Source organism: Podarcis vaucheri (genome assembly GCF_965113315.1).
Source record: "Podarcis vaucheri genome assembly, chromosome: 6".
Taxonomy (NCBI): Eukaryota; Metazoa; Chordata; class Lepidosauria; order Squamata; family Lacertidae; genus Podarcis; species Podarcis vaucheri.
This window is the reverse complement of record NC_138764.1, coordinates 6,463,917-6,484,611: the sequence shown is the minus strand read 5'-3', so window position 1 is coordinate 6,484,611 and position 20,695 is coordinate 6,463,917. Positions and strand designations below refer to the sequence as shown.

The 20,695-nt window shown below is 45.7% G+C and overlaps 1 protein-coding gene across 2 annotated transcripts in view; it reads right to left on the bottom strand.

The window, feature by feature from the left end:
• The window catches only part of DDR2 (discoidin domain receptor tyrosine kinase 2), a 59,264-nt gene extending 50,913 nt beyond the window's left edge, over positions 1–8,351 (bottom strand). The window contains exon 1 of one of the 2 annotated variants that reach the window (XM_082229062.1): positions 7,703–8,351. The gene's annotated coding sequence lies outside the window, so the exon portion shown is untranslated. The remainder of the gene's footprint in view (positions 1–7,702) is intronic. The other variant, XM_082229060.1, reaches the window with a different exon arrangement.
• Between the last annotated feature and the right edge of the window lie 12,344 nt (positions 8,352–20,695).

The window sequence follows — 20,695 nt, the reverse complement described above, 5'->3', positions numbered from 1 at the left end:
TGGCACGGTGACCAGAGAGGACTCCAAGTGCCCTCTCTGGCACTGTGCCATAGGTTCGCTACCACTGCACTCGATGGTCCTCAGAGTCCCTTCCAACTCTCTGGCTCTATGTTCAGCAGATGCACAAAATGACTCCCGCTGCAAGCTCTTCTTCTTGGGCCCATCACTAGTTCTAAAGGGAAGGGATCCCTATAGACTGCTGTCTCCCAAGGTGCTGCTGCTGCTCATGCTGCCTTCTTCCCTTCCTGCTTTTTTAAAACACTGAAAATACACTTAATATTTGCCACACATCTTGTTTGTGCTACAGCGTGCTTAAGGTATCAAAACATATCAAAGACTTCCCTTATTTCCTAAGCTTTGTAACTGATATAGCAGGTACTCAGAGCTCATGAATCTGTTTAAAAACTCTTAAAATGGAACAACGTTCCTGTAAAAAGCCAACTTAGATTTTCTGCATAGTTGACTCACCTCTCTTTAGCTTTCTTTGCACTTACAATTTGCCATCACCAGGATATTCATTCTACTTGTTCAGAAGCTTGCTACACCAGCGCAGATCTCATTCCACCTAGATACCTTCTTTCAAGTTTCTATCATTCATGGTTGTGAGTCTTCCATAAGGAAACTTATGGACAAGGTCTGCTGAACCCTCCAAAATCTGGCGGAGGCTGGCTAGTCAGATCTCTTTGTGTTCAGCCGCTTCAGGATCCTTTACAGATCCCCCTGCCATCGTTGCTGCTGCCCCCACACCTTCAAACCCCAACATCAGGAGGGCACGAGGTTGGCGAAGGCTGGTCTAACATACAGAAGTAAAAAAACAAATGGGAATGACCTTGCAAGGAATACACACACACAAACCTCCAATCTAAACAATGGTCGGCCGTTTACACACACACCCTTGGTTGTCTGGCAATCCTGAAACCCATGGCATTTACTTGATGTGCATTCCTCTCCACAGAGCACAGTTTATTCATTTGGAGCATTTTTACCCTGCTCTTATGCCAGAAAGGCTCCCAGAGTGGCAGCAGCGGAGTGCATGCCCACATGGCCTGAGGCGCACCCCCGAGGGGGGCGGGGCGCAGAAGGTGACCTCCGCGCACCACAGTTCAGGGTAGGAGAGGGGCAGGGAAGCTGCCGCCCACTCTCCTCCTGCTCTCCACCGCTGGGTCAGGGCAGACTCAGTGGTGGAGCTGCTACAGCCAGGCCAAAGCCAAAGAGAGTGGGAGGCAGCTTTGCTGCCCACATTCCCCCTTCTCTCTGCGGCCAGGCGTGCCTTGCTGCGACTGAGGTGGGCTGCTCTCCACCGCCGGGTCAGATGTGACCCGGTGGCAGAGCTGCTGCGGCTGGGCGCAAGGTGTGCTGTGGCTGAGGAGGGTGTGGCAGCGCTGCCGCCCACTTCCTGTTCTCGGCCTGACCTGCTGGCGGAGCTGCGCCAGGCATGAACGCCACAGCCAAGGGGAGCTCCTCCTTGTGCAAAGCCAGGCTCCGATGAAGGAACCTGCTGTGGGGGTGCCTGTTTGCGCCCCTCACAAAATTGTGCCGGGGCCAAGGACCCCACAGCCTTCCCCCATGCTATGCCTCTGCAGAGGGATTCACGTATCATCAGTTTTTAAATGACAAGGCCTGGCTGTAGGCTTACCATCTAAAAGGCATGGCTCATGAGGAAAGGGGCAGGGAGGGAAGCAAGGAAAAGCTCACTTTGGTGCCAAAACGTAGGGCTTATCCACACTTGCCTTTGCCCTGCTTTTTCCAGGCACTGCTCCACCCTTTAAAGATCCCTGTCCGAGTGTTTGTGTTTCTGCCCCAAAGCTTTCCCTGTGAAAACTTGCTCCTTAGAACTCAATCAGAACAAACATCAATTTGAGTTTTCCATGGATAGCTGTTTGCTTTCATTAAGCTTTAAAGAACAGGAAAGCTCTGGAGCAAATGAGGTGGGAGGGGAGGGTGCTCAGACACGGAGCTTTAAAGAGTGGACCTTAATGTTGAAGAGCAGTTCTTAAAATGAGAAGATGGAATAGAAACAGATCATGGGTAGAAGGCACCTGACGGAAGGAGGCCTGCTTCTCATTTCTCCCACTGAGGGAGCCTGACGGAATGGCTGCTAACCAGATGACAGGGGAGGAGGAAGAAGCAGCCCAATCTTGCTGGCTTTTCAGAGCTCATCCATATGCCTGTTTGTTCTATACCTAGAAATCCGAGAGGTTTTCTGCTTGTCCCACCACTTTCCCTGGGAAAACACCCTCTTTACTGCTGATTTGGATCCGATTCAGCGGTAAACTGTGGCTTTCCCCAAGAGAAAGTGGCAGGGCAAACGGAAGTGTGGATATACCCACAGAAATACTAACCAAGAGAGTATTGTGGCACTTTTTGGTTTTTGATACAACAGACTAACATGGCTCTTTGGATCTAACTAAGAAGTCAATCACAAGCTGACAACAACAAAGAGTTGCGTTTTTAAGCACTGGGAAAATGCAGTTGGCCTGAACAGAATTGCATCTGGATCCCCTGTAATAACGAAGTAAGTCCTGCAGTGGGGGGGGGGGACATACACAAAAAGCAATCCTTTGCAAAGACTTAGGGCAGTTTTGTAAACCTCCCTAATGTATCAAGCTGAATGCAGCCCCCCAGCCATCACCTACGGTTATAGTGAAACTGACACGGGGACAAATAGAAGAAGACACCTTCACCCTGGTATGGCTCCCCTTTATCACATACACAGCCCAACAAGACAATGACAAAAATCCACCAACAGCATACTAATCAGTATGGCTAACCTGATCCAAAACACCCACCCACCTCACTCACACATGAAAACAAAGACCACCACAGCCAACCACAAATGGACAACCACACCCTGGGCCAACCCCAACCTCTCTCACCACTGAAGGAACACAAGTGAACAGCAAAGAACCTGCACAAGCAACGCTGACACCAAACCCCACATATAGTAAGTAAAACAGAAACATCGCCACCCGACCTCACCCCCACCTGTCTCTCCCCTCCACCTCTTTCCCCCTTTTCTTCCTAATATCTCAACAAATGAAACTGATATGTAAAAATATTACATGGGGGGGGGGGGAATACGAGAGAGACATTGCACACACTTTTGTAAATCAAGAAAATCTTTAAATAAATAAATAAATAAATATAAAAAAACCTGTGGGCATAGTGAGCTCCTAGTGGTCATTAAACATGACCAGGGCTTCATTTGGGTTGGGTTGTCTTATGTCTTAGTTAAGCCCTATTCAGGCATCCAGGAGACTGTGTGAGAGCACAAACTGGGGGGGGGGGCAGCTGGGGGGCACCCATGCTGGCCCCACTCCCAACATCTCTGTGCAGGCTGCACCCTCCTCTTCAGTTCTTCAAGCGTTTCGTGTGAAGGTCCGAAGGGACATCCTAAAGATGTTCTGCTAAATGTGCATACAAGCTGCCTTTCGGACCTTGCATGGGGTTGGAATGCGCAAGAGCGGGGATTATAGGAGCAGGAATGTTAAGGGTGAGAGACCAGTGTGTGCTCTCCTGTGCCTTCTTTGGCCACCTGAGCAGGGCTACATTGCGAACTCAACACCTTTCTTTCCAGGTGCTATAAAAAAGAAGAAAAAACTGCTCTGGATCTTGGATCTAGCTCTGGATCTGGCAGTCCTAGAGCCATCTAGGCTACATTTGGTAAGGATGCCACACTTCCTCTTGTCAAGCCGCCTTCCCTTGGGGGAAATAGCTCTTTAATGCTCAATCGGAGCAAACAGCAATTTGGGGCTTCCCTGGATTGCCATTTGTTCTGATCTATCACTAAAGAGCAGGATTTCCCTTGGAAAGGAGCAGGCTAAAGGTAAACAGCTCAGACCAGTTCTTTCTAAGCATGGCACAAGTGCAAATGTAGACAAGCCCTCATTATTTGTAGGAAGGACAACCTGTTTATTCATAATTCATCCTGATTTGTTTTCACAAAGGTTATGCAGGAACCTTTAATACACTTTAAATGTGCAAACAAAGTTCTGGTATGTGCTTGAAAATCCCCTAGCCCCCCAAATATACTGACAGTCTAGACTCTATAGAGGTACTTTGGGTTTGTACAATTAAATATTTTATTAAATTTCAAGGTGGGGGGAAGCATAAACATAAACATTTTCAAAACAATTGGTTTCCCCCCTGCCCCGGTTTGCAAAATTAAGTGGGATTAAAGTGCTCTGTTGCCCTGACTCAAGAAATCCACTTTTATTTTTTAAGAACTGGGCCTTTTTCAGTTTAGAAAGCGACAGGGAAATGCACTGAAAAGTACAGTTGTACCTTGTTTATTTAACAGCTTAGTTGCCAAACAAATCGGCTCCCGAACGCTGCAAATCCAGAAGTAGGTGTTCCGGTTTGTGTATGTTTTTTGGAAGCCTAACTTCTGACACGGCTTCCACTTGAGTTCAGGAAACTCCTGCAGCCAATTGGAAGCCACATCTTGGTTTTCAAACAGTTTCGGGAGTCGAACGGACTCCCAAAACAGATTAAGATCGATAACCAAGGTACGACTGTATTGGATGAACAAATGATTAATGAGAAGACATTTAAATACCCCACAAACAAATAAGAACAAATGCTCAGTAAATGATTGCATATGATCTAGCCTCTGCATAAACTTTGTGCAAGCAAATCAGAATAAATACTCAATTAAAAAATAATACTCTAAATGAAATGTTTAGAAGGGACAGAACCCTGCTGAGGTCTAAAGCAGCAGTCAAACTCCATTAAAAAGTATTCCACATATTCTAAAACATCACTGAGAATAGAATAACATTTTACTAAAGACTGCATTGCTATACATTCAGTCACTCTGTAATTCCTAAACAATTTCTCCCTTTCCCTATTACATACTGAAAGTACAGAACCTAAGAAATTTCCAGAAGAAATCATCTGGCTATTGAGTGTTGAGTGTTTGGCAGCAATATGTAAACTCAGAAAACAGAACCCCCCCTTTTTAAAAAAAGATTCAATCCTTTGTAGCACACACACACAAATTACTTATCCCATATTTTAGGGCCCGCATCAGCTGGGGGCATCGTCCTTTTAGAGGCACATACATTAAGTAAAAGTAAGGTAAAGGACCCTGGAAGGTTAAGTCCCGTTGAATTTAGCGATGGGGTTGTGGCGCTCATCTCCCTTTCAGGCCAAGGGAGCTGGCATTTGTCTGCAGACAGTTTTCCGGGTCATGTGGCCAGCAGGACTCAACCGCTCTGGCCCCGTGGCGGAAGCCAGAGCGCACCTACATTGCATACATTAGCAGTTACCGTATTTTTTGCTCTATAAGACGCACCAGACCACAAGACGCACCTAGTTTTGGGAGAAGGAAAACAAGAAAAAAAATATTCTGAATCTCAGAAACCAGAACAGCAAGAGGGATCACTGCGCAGTGAAAGCAGCAATCCCTCTTTCTGTTCTGGCTTCTGGGATAGCTGCGCAGCCTGCATTCGCTCCATAAGACGCACACACATTTCCCCTTACTTTTTAGGAGGAGAAAAGTGAGTCTTATAGAGCAAAAAATACGGTAACTGAAAATGGGGATTTGGCCGAAAAGCCACGAGGGGCTCTTTGCTCCTGGACAGAACGCCCCTTAGAGGCTTGGTGGGGAAAGAATGCTGGGAATTGTAGTCTCCCTTGGTTGCACTTCCATACTAAGGATTAGGCACTTGGCAGCAATCTGCTCCATTCTAAACAAATCTAACAGGAAGGATTTGAGTTGCTCTGAGCTCAGTTTGCAGCTTGACAAAACCGGGGGTCTCTCCAAGTCAAAACTGCAGAAAATTGACTGCAGTATCATGAAAACTATTTTTGAATACCTATGCTAAGGAAAACGTCCTTTGGCAGCATTGTTAGTGCTTCTCCTCGAGTGGAAGGGAGAGGCTGCATTTGTTGATTTGCAAAGGTGAGATGATTATTATTATTGCTATTATCATTATTATTTTTATTCATGGTATTTTTATCCACCTCCATCATTCTGCCCGGACACTGAGGTCCAGCACGGAGGGCCTTCTGGCGGTTCCCTCACTGCGAGAAGCAAAGCTACAAGGAACCAGGCAGAGGGCCTTCTTGGTAGTGGCGCCCGCCCTGTGGAATGCCCTCCCACCAGAAGAGAAAAATAACTACCAGACTTTTAGAAGACATCTGAAGGCAGCCCTGTTCTGGGAAGCTTTTAATGTTTAATAGGTTATTGTATTTGAGTGTTTTGTTGGAAGCTGCCCAGAGTGGCTGGGGGGACCCAGCTAGACGGGTGGGGTATAAATAATAAATTATTATTATTATTCATGGTATATCAAAACACGACAATCTGCCTAATTACCAAAACTGCATTTTCTCATAATATTAATGTTTTCTAAAGCATTTCTTAAGAGTGGACCATCTGGGCAGCGCGGAGCCTGCGGGCACCCAAGCCACCGTGTCGCTCCCAGGAGAGACGGGTGGCTCAGGCGCGCTGCAGGCCCCGCAATGAGTGCCGCCCGGCATTTTGTCACCCCCCTCCCTCAGTGGTGACACCCGGGGCAGACCCCACCTCCCGCATCCCCTTCCTCCACCCCTGTCTACACCAATGGCCATGATAACTACGGCCATTTCTTATGGCTTTATCATGTGCTCTTCTTTGGTCTGTCCTGAAACTACTGACCATCAGTTCTACTGGGGGACAAGTTTTAGGGTCACGTCTCAAGAGGAAGAAAGCATTCTCTATCCACTTTCTCTACACCAAGTATAAGATATTATTGTAGTGTATGCTACTTTATGTTACTTTTTATGTTCCCCGGGACTTTTTCACTCACTACACAACAGCAAATGTGAATATACACTTAACAAGGGATTGGAGTCAATCCCTGATGAGAATGTAAACAAAGATGGCTTATATTTATGTGTGTAATTTGAGGCATGTTCTTAAATCATTTGAGAGCTACACCTAAAAGAAGTCACGTGTGTAGTGGCCTTTGTCATTTGGAGATGCCTGTGCCCGTGCAAATGTAAAACGAAAAATCACATTCAGATTCTGTAACTAGCAGAATTAAAGGTCCCCCTTCGCTCTCCCAGCCAGGCCTTCCTGGACCACGGCTCCAGAAGAAGGGAAATAGCAAGGGTTCTGTTGCAAGACCTCTGGGCCTTGGGGCTTCTCAGAGGTTGGACCAGCTGCCTTTGCTCGGATGAGCTGTCGGCGCCACCAACAAAAGGAGGAGCAGTAATGAAAAACAGGGTTGTCACGAGGCACACACACGCGTCTGATTAAAAAAAAAGGGCTGTGTATGTTATAGCCTCTCAACGGAAGCACTTTTACATAGGTTGCAATCCTCAACTCTTGAATAACTTCTAATTTATAAGCCGCGGAAGCTAAAAGGGCCTGCCATCTCCATTTTCCTCTAGCTCCAAAGCCTCCTCTTTGAAAATGCCTCCCATTTTTCATAACCGTCACGGGAATCTGTAATCAAGCACTTTGGCCTGGCATGCAAACAATCTTTAAATATATATATATATATATATATACTTAATTCTTCGTATGAAAGGTCTGCCTGGAAAACGTACACTTCTATCCCCTCGCTTCGTACTCTTATTTCCCCGCTTTACGCCATTCCAAACTGGACTAGTCTTTGTTTGAGGGAAGGAGGCGATCTGCCTTGCTGCTTCTTGGCTCAGATGGACGAGAAGGGGGAGACCCTTCTGTTTTTCAAAAACATCATAAAGTCCATACCTGGATGCTAAGATGAACTTTTAGGGGAAGAAGACGGGAGGTTTTCAGAAGTTTAATCCACTGGGTTAAGGGGAGCGGGCAGATTCCTCTTTCTCGCCCTAGATGGAGTGGCCGGGCTGGAAAGAAACTTCTTCAGGCTGATGCAAGATGCCTTTGCAAGCGGTTTAGCATTCTGAGGATTCCTGGGCCCTGGCCAGAAATCCCACAATCCAACATATTTCACATTTGGTTTCAATTAGGGAACGAGAAGGGGGAAGAAAGTCACCAATTGGAGCTGGCTCTTTGCAGGCTTTTTTCTTTCACTCAAGGAAACTTGAGCTAAACTATAATTTATGGCAAAACTCATTCATTGCAAGCAGAGGGACGCTGTAGCAAACAGGCTCCAGGGATCTATGCAGTCCGCTTTTTTATATTGAAAGTATGCTTCGTGTTTTATTTTTTATTTGACCCAAATGACAGGATTTGGCATGTTTTACTGGCTTGCAAAGCGTCAATGAATAAGCTGAGAGAAAAATATCAATATGGGTGACTGGTGAGCTGTAAGGTGTTTTTAACATAAATATTAGCAACATGACTTCCCCCCACCATTTTTACACGGTGGGATTGCAGATGGTGGAGTGATAATAATGGTTCAAGTAGCAAGAGACTAGGCATCAGTCAGGAACATATTGTTGCAGGCCACCCCAGTCTCTGAGCGGTGAGAGATTCCAGGGGTTCGAGGGTTTTACCCAGGGTTCAGTTTTCTTGGAACGAGAGTCAGCAGAGAATGTGGTGTGCTTATGATATATGGCTTATTTACATATATATATATATATATATATATATATATATATATATATATATATATACACACACACACACACACACACACACACACACAACCTGATACCTAACATGGAGAAGGCTCCAAGTATTAACACCCCAAGCAGTCTTGCTTCCCTCATAGTCACGGTCTTGAATTCCCGCAGAAATCAAGCATGGCTCTCACTCGGACTTCTGCCTGCTTCTCTCCTAGCCTACTGGTGTCGGACCACCAGTCAGGTGAGGGAGGGAGGGCACAGGGCAACGTCTTTTGTTATACCAATGACTGTCCTTAGAACCATTCACTCACAAAGAAACACACCCAACTAGTTCAACAGTTGAGTCCTCCATCAGATTTCAACCCTTGCTGGATCCAGAACCCCAGGGATTAGAAGGGACTTGGGCATCATACAGACTGACACCCCCCCCCCCAATTCATAACAATATCTAGGACAATGGTTCCCAACCTTTAGGAATAAACCGACTACATTAACTCGAGAAAATAATGACAAAAAACTGTAGTGAACTCAGTAATGCTGTTAAATGAAGTCTCAAATGTACTGAAATCATAGAAGCAGCAAAATCCATTCCCCACCCCATTGGGCCCACTAATTAACAACCTAAGCTATTAATCCTGAAAGAATACATTTATTCAAAAATATAAATACATTTATTTATTTCCCCAATATACCCACTGATCAACTCAATTAATCAATTCAAAAAGATATGAAAAATAAATTTATCTATAATTATGAATTCATTTAATTCCCTGTATGTAAACAAAATGTATTTATTTCCAGTGAACTCAGCTGAAGTAATCCCCAAAAGAATTAAAATTAAAACTTTAATTGCCACTCATTTTTCCTTTGTGTAGACTCAGGAATATCAATCGTATACTTCAGTGAAATCATGGGAGGGGTTTTTCTAGCCCCCCCCCCCCGTTGGCTCTTGGAAGCCTTTTAAGAAGTTGTTGCAGGAGAGGGGCTGTTTCTGAGTCTAAGGGGAAACTGTGAGGTCCCCTTGTTATTTCTGCTTTTGAATGCTGCATGTTGTTTAAGTAATCTTGTTATATTAATAGTATTAAATTTTGGGAGTTTTTTTATTATTATTTTTTGTATGTTATAGTGTTGTTGCACACCATCCCAGTCTCCTAGAGGTGCAAAATCCCAGGGGCTCCAGACATTTACACAATTTTTGTGTTTCCTTTGGAATGAGGGGCAGTAGAGACTGTGGTGTCTTCAGGATATCTGGTGTATTTACACATATATACAACCTGGGCCTATGATGGAGGGGTTCACAACATTAACACCCTAAGAGGGTCTTGCTTTTCCCATAGCCACAGCCTTGGATTCCAGAAGAAATTAGGCATGGCTCTGTCTCTCAGCCTGCCAGCTGCCAGCTTCCAGCTCCCCAAACAACTCTCAACTCTGCCTTTGTCTTTCTAGTTACCACTCATTTTCTGTCTGGCACAGAGTCACTTCCTTTGTTTCCGTAATGACCCACGCTTAGAGGGCCATTACCTCATCAGGAAGCTATCCTGGCTATTCCAGGAATTTGAATCCTTGCTTAGACAAATCCTTTGCTAGATGCAGGAATTAGAAGGGTCTCTGCCTACAGTGTACCCCCTTCTTCTGAACCACAGGCCCAAAGAAGGGCTTGTGAGAGTGGTTGGGTGCAGGGATACCAAAGAAGGTTGCCAAAGACACCAGTTCTAGTGCTTTATTAACTAAAGGTGTAGCTCAGCCTGCCAGGTCTTCCAGGCTTTGCAGACACGGGACGGGCACTGCAGCCAGGAGATGGCTTCTCCGCACCCAAGCAAACGTGCATTACATCCTTTGTGCACAAAGCAGCAGACATCACTTTGGCCAGGACTTCCCCTCACTATCCACCTGACCAGATGAGGGCGTAGCGGCAAATACACAAGTCTTACAGATAGCTCCCCTTTCTGGGCTCAGAGCCCAGCACCCCAAACCCACAGACAAGGATAGCTAGCCAATCAGTGTATATCAAAGCAAGTGACTACAAACATATATGAGCTCATTGCTATTTAATTAATTGTGAGGTTATATTGACTTTCAAAATGGTGAAGCTTCTGGAACACTTCATATTTGGTTCAACACACCCCTCCAGCTCATAACAATATTTTTGTTTTGCTATGTTATTATGGAATCATTTTTGTAGTGTTTGTATGAAATGCACCCGTTTCTTTGTTGTAAGTCACTTTGAGTGTGATGTCTGCTGTAAAAAAAATGCAGCATAAAAATAAAATGAATGAAATCCCTCATCCCTGTAAGCAAAACTATTTATATTTATTATTTGTATTTGTGGTTTTTCTTTAATAAGCCAATGGGCATGAGTAGCAAATGCTACTCAGAACAACAGACAGCCCCAAATGGTCTGCCCCCAAAGCCAGAACCCCCAAGGAATCAGGCAACCTCCATTCACATAATTTATCCCAACAAAGCACCAGAAGTAAACCCCAATAATGCCAAAAACGAAGGATCCTGAAGGTAACCATTAATTAGGAGGCAGAAAACCCACCAACGACCCACAGGGCAGAGCCCATGGAAATAAAAATAGGTGCAGTGTAAAAGACCGCAGGCCTCCTCATGCAAAGCTGCAACGCCAAAACCCACTGCACTCCCATGCCTTGTGGTCAAGCTCTTCTAAGTACACCTCACACCAAACACCGATGGAGGTTAGTGGGGAAAGCACATGTGAAAGCTACCGGACTGTGTTCCTGCGCTTTCCAGTAGTCACAAGCTTCAGAGATCGTACGGCGCTCCTGGGGGTTCTGCTGTGAAGAAGGAGAGGGAAGGCAGGCGAAATCCATCCAGCTCTGGCTCACAGACCCTGTGAGATAACTTAGGGGTCCACAGCCCCACAGGCTGAGAACCACTGACCTAGGGAGAAGGTTCTCATGCTGAAATATCAGCTGGATCCTGGGAACACCTCATGCTGCTAAGAGAGCTCAGCTAGATATTTGCAAATGTTCAAAATGCTCCAAGATGTGAAGCTTTGCAGAATTCTGAACTTAAAATTATGTTGCCTAAGGATTCATAACCTCAGTGTTTTTAGACTTGCTGGCATCTCTTGATTGTGTGGGATCTGCAGGCATTAAGTAACAAATTTCATCCACCATCCATTGTCAGATACCGAAGATGCGAACGGTCAAATCCGACATTTTCTCGTGTGAAGTTGCCAAGTGTCAGGGCTGGGCTTTGGACAGCTGCCAAGCAAGGACCCAGGTGAAGCAGCTGTTGCCCTGGGAATCTTTTTAGTCCTCCGAGAAGGAAGGGGGCAAAGGGGTGTCTGGGAAGCCCTGCAGACCGGGAGCCCTCTGGCCTCTCAGCCACATGCAGATCGGTGGTCAAATACTGCATTTACTCAACCATACAAAGACCTTTTTCTTTTCCCAAGGTTTTAAACATTGCTAATGTCCAAAGTGTCTAATTATTTTAAGCTGTTGTTGATTGGAGATTTTCTTTTCTTTTCTGGTGCTCTTATATTGTTTTATTTGGTTAGCAGTATCTATGAAAATAAATTAACAATATGTTTTAGTGATAGGATAGTAAAGAGCATGCTTTCTGACACAGTGCAATACTATACATGACTCTTCATCATCATCATCAAATTTTATTTGTACCCTGCCCTCCGCGGCCAGAGCCAACCTCACTGCAGCTGACATCATAAAACTAACACAGTATACAGAAGTACCGTATTTTTTGCACCATAACACTCACTTTTTTCCTCCTAGAAAGTATGGGGAAATGTCTGTGCGTGTTATGGAGGAAATGCCTACGGGTGGCATGCCTACGGATTTTCCTCCTCTAAAAACGACGTGCGTGTTATGGTCGGGTGCGTGTTATAGAGCGAAAAATACGGTAAATCTCCTTGCGTTAAATGGGGCTTTCTCCCAGAGGTCTGCATTGCCATAACGCTTTGAGTCAGGATATGTCGGTTGCAGGCTTTTGCTACTCTATCATGAGGGAAATGCTCTCCACATGTGCTCAGAGGGCTTCTGTGTTGTTATAATTTTTACTTATTTATTACATGGATAGTGAAAACCTCTATCGCTGCCGCTCTTGTTGAGCAAAGCAGCCCAGCCAGTTCCAGTCAGAGAACCTTTGGCCTGCCCCCACCTATCTATAAAAAGGAGGAAAGTCTGGTAATTACCAGAGGCTTTGTTATTGTTGTTATTAATATTATTATTATTAATTAAATTTATATTCTGCCCTTCTTCCCCAAAGAGCCGGGGCATCAAGCTTTTCTCTTATATTTTGTCCAGTATAACTCATATTATTAAAAAATAGTATTTTAATAAACATTCTCTATTGAAAAATTCAGCATAATAAATCAGCTACAGTGGTACCTCAGGTTAAGTACTTAATTTGTTCTGGAGTTCCATTCTTAACCTGAAACTGTTCTTAACCTGAAGCACCGCTTAAGCTAATAGGGCCTCCTGCTGCCGCCACACCACCGGAGCACGATTTCTGTTCTCATCCTGAAGCAAAGTTCTTAACCTGAAGCACTATTTCTGGGTTAGCGGAGTCTGTAACCTGAAGCGTATGTAACCTGAGGTACCACTGTATACAAACAAAGGTTTTAGGATCTAAGTGTCTTTATTTCAGTACAGGATTATATTTCAATTCAGATTACAGAAAGATTGGGGATACGGGGGACACACCACTGAAGGGAATCATACAAAAATAAGCATTGAAAATAATTATTTTATTTTATTGATTTCCCCCAAACATGTACATATTATGAATGAATAAATAACATATTTCTGCCCAGTGATGAAAGCCTGGTATTTTTCAGACTGATGTATATTTTCCAAAAAAATGAATTTTTTTTTTTTAGAAAGTGGCAAAAATTGTGGTAGCATAACTCTGAAAGATTTTTAGTTGCAGGGACTCCCATATATTGGCTACTGTCAAATCTTAACATCAAATTAGGTGCACTTTCCTGATGTCTTTATTAAGAATAAAACAAATTTACAAGAGACAGCCAGGTTTCACATAACTGATTTCTATATTGGAAGCCAGTGAGCCATTCCAAGGGCAGTCTCTAGCTGGGGATTCTATGCGCAAAGCTTCTTTAATATCTTGCCGTATGGGATTTTTCTTTTACATTTCGCCACATACAGTGTCTCATACTGAACATTAACGAACTGTGAAAAAGACTCTGAATTGAAAGTGAAGACACTGTAGGCACTTTTCCTTGTTTCTTTATTTTGTAACACAATAAAATCTTCAATAGAAACTAATTAAAAAAACCAAACATTTTTCCACCCTTGCTATTCTCAGCTGGTTTAAGGGGTGACAATACACTTAAATTTGGGAAGCAGGATATATATCTATAGAGGGGGGAGGGAAGTAGCAAAAGTTACTGAATAAAATCCCTAGCTATAGAAGCAGCGTCCTTAACGCATGTCAGCTTTGCTGATCAACTCACACAGCGCAGTCCAGTGCAGGAAGAATAAACTATTTTACCACATCAAAGAACCAAGAACTTAGACGTCTTCTGCCACCTTAAGCCTGAATTGTGGAAATGCTTTTTTATCCCACTTAAAGGTGTTGATTAACCTAGCAATATAGTTAAATGTTGTTGTGTAGTCACTGTGCTTATTTTGCATATACAGTGATACCTCGGGTTACATACGCTTCAGGTTACAGACTCCGCTAACCCAGATATAGTGCTTCAGGTTAAGAACTTTGCTTCAGGATGAGAACACTACTCACCTGGCTTGAGAGCAGTACATGTGAAAAGGATCTAGGAGTCTTGGTTGACCACAAACTTGACATGAGCCAACAGTGTGACGCGGCAGCTAAAAAGCCAATGCAATTCTGGGCTGCATCAATAGGAGTATAGCATCTAGATCAAGGGAAGTAATAGTGCCACTGGATTCTGCTCTGGTCAGACCACACCTGGAGTACTGTGTCCAGTTCTGGGCACCACAATTCAAGAAGGACACTGACAAACTGGAACGTGTCCAGAGGAGGGCAACCAAAATGGTCCAAGGCCTGGAAACGATGCCTTATGAGGAACGGCTAAGGGAGCTGGGCATGTTTAGCCTGGAGAAGAGGAGGTTAAGGGGTGATATGATAGCCATGTTCAAATATATAAAAGGATGTCACATAGAGGAGGGAGAAAGGTTGTTTTCTGCTGCTCCAGAGAAGCGGACACGGAGCAATGGATCCAAACTACAAGAAAGAAGATTCCACCTAAACATTAGGAAGAACTTCCTGACAGTAAGAGCTGTTTGACAGTGGAATTTGCTGCCAAGGAGTGTGGTGGAGTCTCCTCCTTTGGAGGTCTTTAAGCAGAGGCTTGAACACCATATGTCAGGAGTGCTCTGATGGTGTTTCCTGCTTGGCAGGGGGTTGGACTCGATGGCCCTTGTGGTCTCTTCCAACTCTATGATTCTATGAACAGAAATCGTGCTCCGGCAGCATGGCGGCAGCAGGAGGCCCCATTAGCTAAAGTGGTGGTTCAGGTTAAGAACAGTTTCAGGTTAAGAACGGACCTCCAGAACGAATTAAGTACTTAACCCGAGGTCCCACTGTATATGCTTAACTGCAAGTGCTGCATTTTGTATCTTTTTGCATTTCACTTTCAAGTCCCCTCTCACCTGCCATGTGCTTATACCTGTCAACTGGGGGTAACTGGAGGCATCAAAAGAAGACTCTTCTTTGCAAACATATCTAGGGTGCCACAAACCCCTGCAACAGATGGCTGCCTCTCTGAATTTTTTTCCATGTAGCTATCATTTTTATAAATAAATTTGTGACTGATGTCAGTCTAACCCTTTAAAAAAGTCACCCAGGCTAGATTTCATCACTCCAACTTGCAGGAATGGGACTTTATATATTTTTAAATGCTGTGTGCCTTGAATATAGGTTGTTTTAGATTATGTCAAGCAAAGGAGCATATTGCTAAAAAGTAGCAGTGTTCTCTCCTTGCTCCCCCAGGAAATCTTTGCTGGTTCCTTTTTCTACTCCCAAATGGTAATTTGTTAGTTCCAGGGGCGCCGACTTATAAAAAATATTGGGGGGGCCCATACCGGGGTCCTGCCCCGGGAAGTTTTCTAAATTTTAGATGAAAATTAGTGAGTTTTAAAGTTTTTCTTTAAAGATTTTTTTTTCTTTAAAGTTTTTCTTTAAAGATTTTCTTTCCATGATGCAAGGCTGCATTTCCCCCTTCCCACCCCAGTTGCTTGCGGGTTAGTTATTCCCCTCCACGCTCTTGAAGCAGGCAATCCTTTTTAATTTTTTTAAGGTGAGCTGAATTTCCAAGCACTTGACATTTTGGGTGAGGCGGCGGCATTCCCAGGCGCGGCGAGAACAAAGCAAGAGGGCTGCCCTTTTGGGGAAGGAGGGTTGCTGCGGGATGGGGGGGTGCTTGTCGTTGTCTCTGCTGCGCCAAGAGGCGCCTCGGCGGGGGCCGCCCGCCCCGCGGAACAGGGAGGCGGGGAGAGCAGGGCTCCCTCCCGGGAAGTGAGCGCCTGTTGCGCAGCCGGAGGGTTTCGGCATCGCGGCGCCTTCCAGGACGAGGGAGGCGCGCCGGGGAGCAGGGATGCCACTCCGCGCTTGCTGCCCCGGGTAGTGCCCGCTTGCACCGCGCCCCCACCCCCCCGGCTCGTGCTGTGTCTTGGTTCGTGTGCATGCGATCCCCTGTCTCGCGCTGCAGATCCTCTCGCACACGGAGAGGCGGCAGACACCATGGGGCTCCTCGCACTGTTTCTGGTGCTCGGGTGCTTCTACAGGTACGAAGCTGCAGCGGACGCCGCGGCAGGTAAGGCCACAAAGGCTGATGCTCGGCGGCGGCGCTCTGCTGGAGGGGCGCCCGAGATTATTGGGGGGGCTGAGCCCCCCCAAACGAATTTTTGAGGGGGCTCGGGCCCCCTCAGGCCCCATGGAGTCGGCGCCTATGGTTAGTTCCCACTTATTATGCATACCCCCAACTCAACTCAAACCAAAAAAAGAGCCACAGTTTCCCCCACGTTCGTATGTGTCAGATTCTACAGTGGGCTTTTTCTCAAACAAGGGATGCCTGCACCCATTCAAGAGTGTAGGAAATGAGTACTCGCATCCAGGGGCAGAGGAAGGGGGGGGGCGGTGGAGGTGGTCTGACCTGGGTGTCACCACTGGGGGGGGTGACAAAATGCTGGGCGGCACTCACCGCAGGGCCTGTAGCGCGCCTGAGCCACACATCTCTCCTGGGAGTCTTTGATAAAAAGAAATATTATTAAAGCTCAATTTGTTTTAATGGATTTGGGGTAGGGTGGTAGAAAAAGTCATTCCAGTTATGAATATTTGCTTCGGTGTTTTTATCTTGCATTTGTCAGACAGCATTTTCTGTTTTGTTCTGTGACTACTACTGTGTTTTTATAATGTTTATTTGGATAATTGAAAATGGCTTGTTTTTAATGCAGGCTTGCTATTCATCATGAGGGCCAGAGGGAGCTATGTCTGATTATTGCATTTTTTTAAAAAACAACACTGAAGAGCTTCAGAAAATTAAAAGATTTGTTAAAGTAAGAGGAGCAAGCTTGGAAAAAATGCTAACGCTGATAGATCCTCAGAGAGTCACATCCTGAACTCAAGAATCATTCAGATTCATCTGCTCTTGTCTCAAAGAATGAGCTTCTCTTCCACTTCCATGACAGAGGTGTCAAACATGATTTTACTATGGCTCCACCTGCTTAAGAGCAAATTCTTGCTTTCTCTAAGACAGGATGAAGCCACCCCACAGGTAGCTGGCTAAGCCTATAGATAAAGATAATCAGACAGCAAAGACTGCAAAACATGGGGAGAGTTGTGTCTGCCATATAGGCAAATACAACCAATTTTGTTCCAAAGGCAGAAGTTTCCCTTTCATCAAAAGGAGGAATGGTGGGAGCCCCCCCCCCACTCTCGAGGACCTGCTCCACAACTCCAATTTATAAAGATTATAATCCAAGTTAACGAGATCCTCTTGCAATTAGAGGTCAAGAGATATGTAAAAGTCAGTGCTTTATATCATTCAGCCACATGGTGGAGCAATAAACAAAGATTAAAGAAGCCATGATAGCCGGCTCTGAAAAGCTGGGGTGGTTTGTGTCTTCAAAGGCATGGCAGAGTGGCTTGAAGTTAATGACTTGTAACACCTCACAGTCATCATCATAATATAATAATAATAATTTATGATTTATACCCAGCCACTCTGGGCGGCTTCCAACAAAATATTAAAATAAAATAGTCTGTCAAACATTAAAAGCTTCCCAGAACAGGGCTGCCTTCAGATGTCTTCTAAATGTCAGGTAGCTGTTGATCTCTTTGACATCTGGTGGGAGGGGGTTCCACAGGGCGGGTGCCACTACCAAGAAGGCCCTCTGCCTGGTTCCCTGTAGCTTTGCTTCTCGCAATGAGGTAACCGCCAGAAGGCCCTCAGCGCTGGACCTCAGCGTCCGGGCAGAACAATGGGGGTGGAGGCGCTCCTTCAGGTATACTGGGCCGAGGCCGTTCAGGGCTTTAAAGGTTAGCACCCACACTTTGAATTGTGCCCGGAAACATACTGGGAGCCCATGTAGATCTCGGGGGCCACTCCCAGTCACCAGTCTAGCTGCTGCATTCTGGATTAGCTGTAGTTTCTGGGTCACCTTCAAAGGTAACCCCACATAGAGCGCATTGCAGTAGTCCAAGCAAGAGATAACTAGAGCATGCACCACTCCGGTGAGACAGTCTGTGGGCAGGTAGGGTCTCAGCCTGCGTACTAGATGAAGCTGGTCAACAGCTGCCCTGGACACAGAATTGACCTGCGCCTCCATGGACACCATGAACAGAAAGGTCCCGGGGGCGTTACCCTGAGCCTCAGCCACAAGGAATGTGCAGCAGCAGAAAATGGTAATGCTGTTCTCGGTTGCATCTATGGAAGTCCAGGGTCCTGGTGAAACCAAGTCCAAGTCCTACTCTCTCCTACCTTGGTCAGGCCACACCTGGAGTCCTGTGTCCAGTTCTGGGCACCATCATTTAAGAAGGGTGTTGACAAGCTGGAATGTGTGCAGAGGAGGGCAACCAAGACAACCAAGGGCCTGGAAACTAAGATCGAAGAGAAACACTTGAAGGAGCTGGGTAGGTTTGGCCTGGAAAAGAGGAAACTGAGAGGAGATCTGACAGCCATCTTCAAATATCTTAAGGGCTGTCACATGGAAGAGGGAACAAGCTTGTTTTCTCCTGCTCTAGATGGTAGGACTCGAACCCATGGATTCAAGTTATAAGAAAGGAGATTCCAACTAAACATTCATAAAAACTTTCTGACAGTAAGGGCTGTTTGGCGTTGGAACAGATTCCCACGAGAGGTGGTGGACTCTCCTTCCTTGGAGGTTACTAAGCAGAGGTTGGGTGGCCGTCTGCCATGGATGCTTTTGCTGAGATTCCTGCATCACAGGGGGTTGGACTAGATGACCCTTGGTGTCCCTTCCAGCTATAAGTTTCTATGGTTCTATGAAATGGATCTGGATTAATGACAGCCACCCACCCGTTTCATATGCAACACTGCTTCCCACCCCACCCCCTTACTGATTAATATATATAAAAAAATACATTAAAGTAGACAAATAATAACTTACAAAAAGGATCAATAAACGTGTCACCTTTATTATATAAACTCTTATCATAATCACATGTCAAAATTTCTTTTGTGAATGAAATAAAATGGTTTCAATCAGTTTTTAATAATCAACAATCAAATGTAGAGCTTGGGGTACATTTAAACATGGCTTAGATCAATTCCCCCGATGTTCAGTGTCCAGGGGTTCAGTGCCTGGCACCCAGAAACTCGTGGCAAAGGGGAGTCTGGCACCAAGAAACGCATAACATTTCACTTCCTTGCAAGCTAAGGAAAGCTTTTGATTGGCAGACGACACTGGGCAGAAACAGAAAGAAACAGGGGGATGAGGAGGTCTAAGGGTGAAGTCCTGCTCCTGTCCATCCCAATACTGGACAGTTTATTACAGGATGTTGAGAAGGGTCATTTTTTACTATGAATTGAGAAACAGCAGCCATAGTCTAGGCCAGGAGTGTTTTCCCTTGGTGACACCGCCATGTTGAAAAGTGTGTGTTTGCAAGGTGTTTCCTGTCCTGTCCAGAAATGCACCGTGCTGGATGAAGCCAGCTCTAGATCCTTCCTAAATAAATAAAATAAAAACCCACTGGAAGATATATTTGAAAAATTAATGTTAAGGGGAACAATTCACATTGTTAAGCAAGGTAGCTAAAGCAACAGGGTCAGGGCCTCCATTGTGACACGTCCCCCTGCTGAGTGACTTGGCTGAAGACTTTGGAAAGAGCAACTATCCGAGGATAGTTCAGGAGAAAGGAGGTGGTTTGTGAGAAGTAATGATGTTTTCCGGCAAAATGAAGATTTCTTCTTCTTGAGTGTAAGTAGGATGTCGAATTCTTTCTGCATTCTGCTTCTTTTGCTCTCCCTCAAGATTTAGAAACATAGGGCAGTAAGGCAGATCTGGAAAAAGCCTAGGTAAAGGTACAGGTACCCCTGACCGTTAGGTCCACTCGCGGACGACTCTAGGGTTGCGCGCTCATCTCACTCTACGCTGAGGGAACTGGCGTACAGCTTCCGGATCATGGGGCCAGGATGACTAAGCCGCTTCTGGCGAAACCAGAGCAGTGCACGGAAAGACTGTTTACCTTCCCACCAGAACGGCACCTACCGTATTTTTCGCTCTATAGGACGCACCGGACCATAGGAGGGGGAGAACGGGGGGGGGGAATTCTCTCCCTCCCTGCTCAGTGTCCCTTCAGCGAAGCGGCAGGAGAAACGGAGCCCCTTCCATTTCTCCTCCTGCTTCGCTGAAGGGTCACTGCGCAGAGAGGGAAAACTGTGCAGCGCCTCTCCAGCGAAGCGTAGCCTGGAGAGCAAGAGGGATCGGTGTGCACTGACCCCTCTCACTCTCCAGGCTTCAGGCGGCCATCTGCAAGCCTTCGGAGTACAGCGGGAACTCCTACTGCCCTCTGAAAGCTTGCGGATAGCTGCCTGAAGCCAACAGAGTGCAGCCTTTGAAGCCTCCGCAGAGCAGCGGGGTGAAGGCGCCCCGCTGCCCTGCGGAGGCTTTGCGCAGCCATCCCCAAGCTAGAACAAGCTAGAACAGTGAGACGGAGCTCTGCGCAGCGCTCCGCCTCGCTGTTCTGG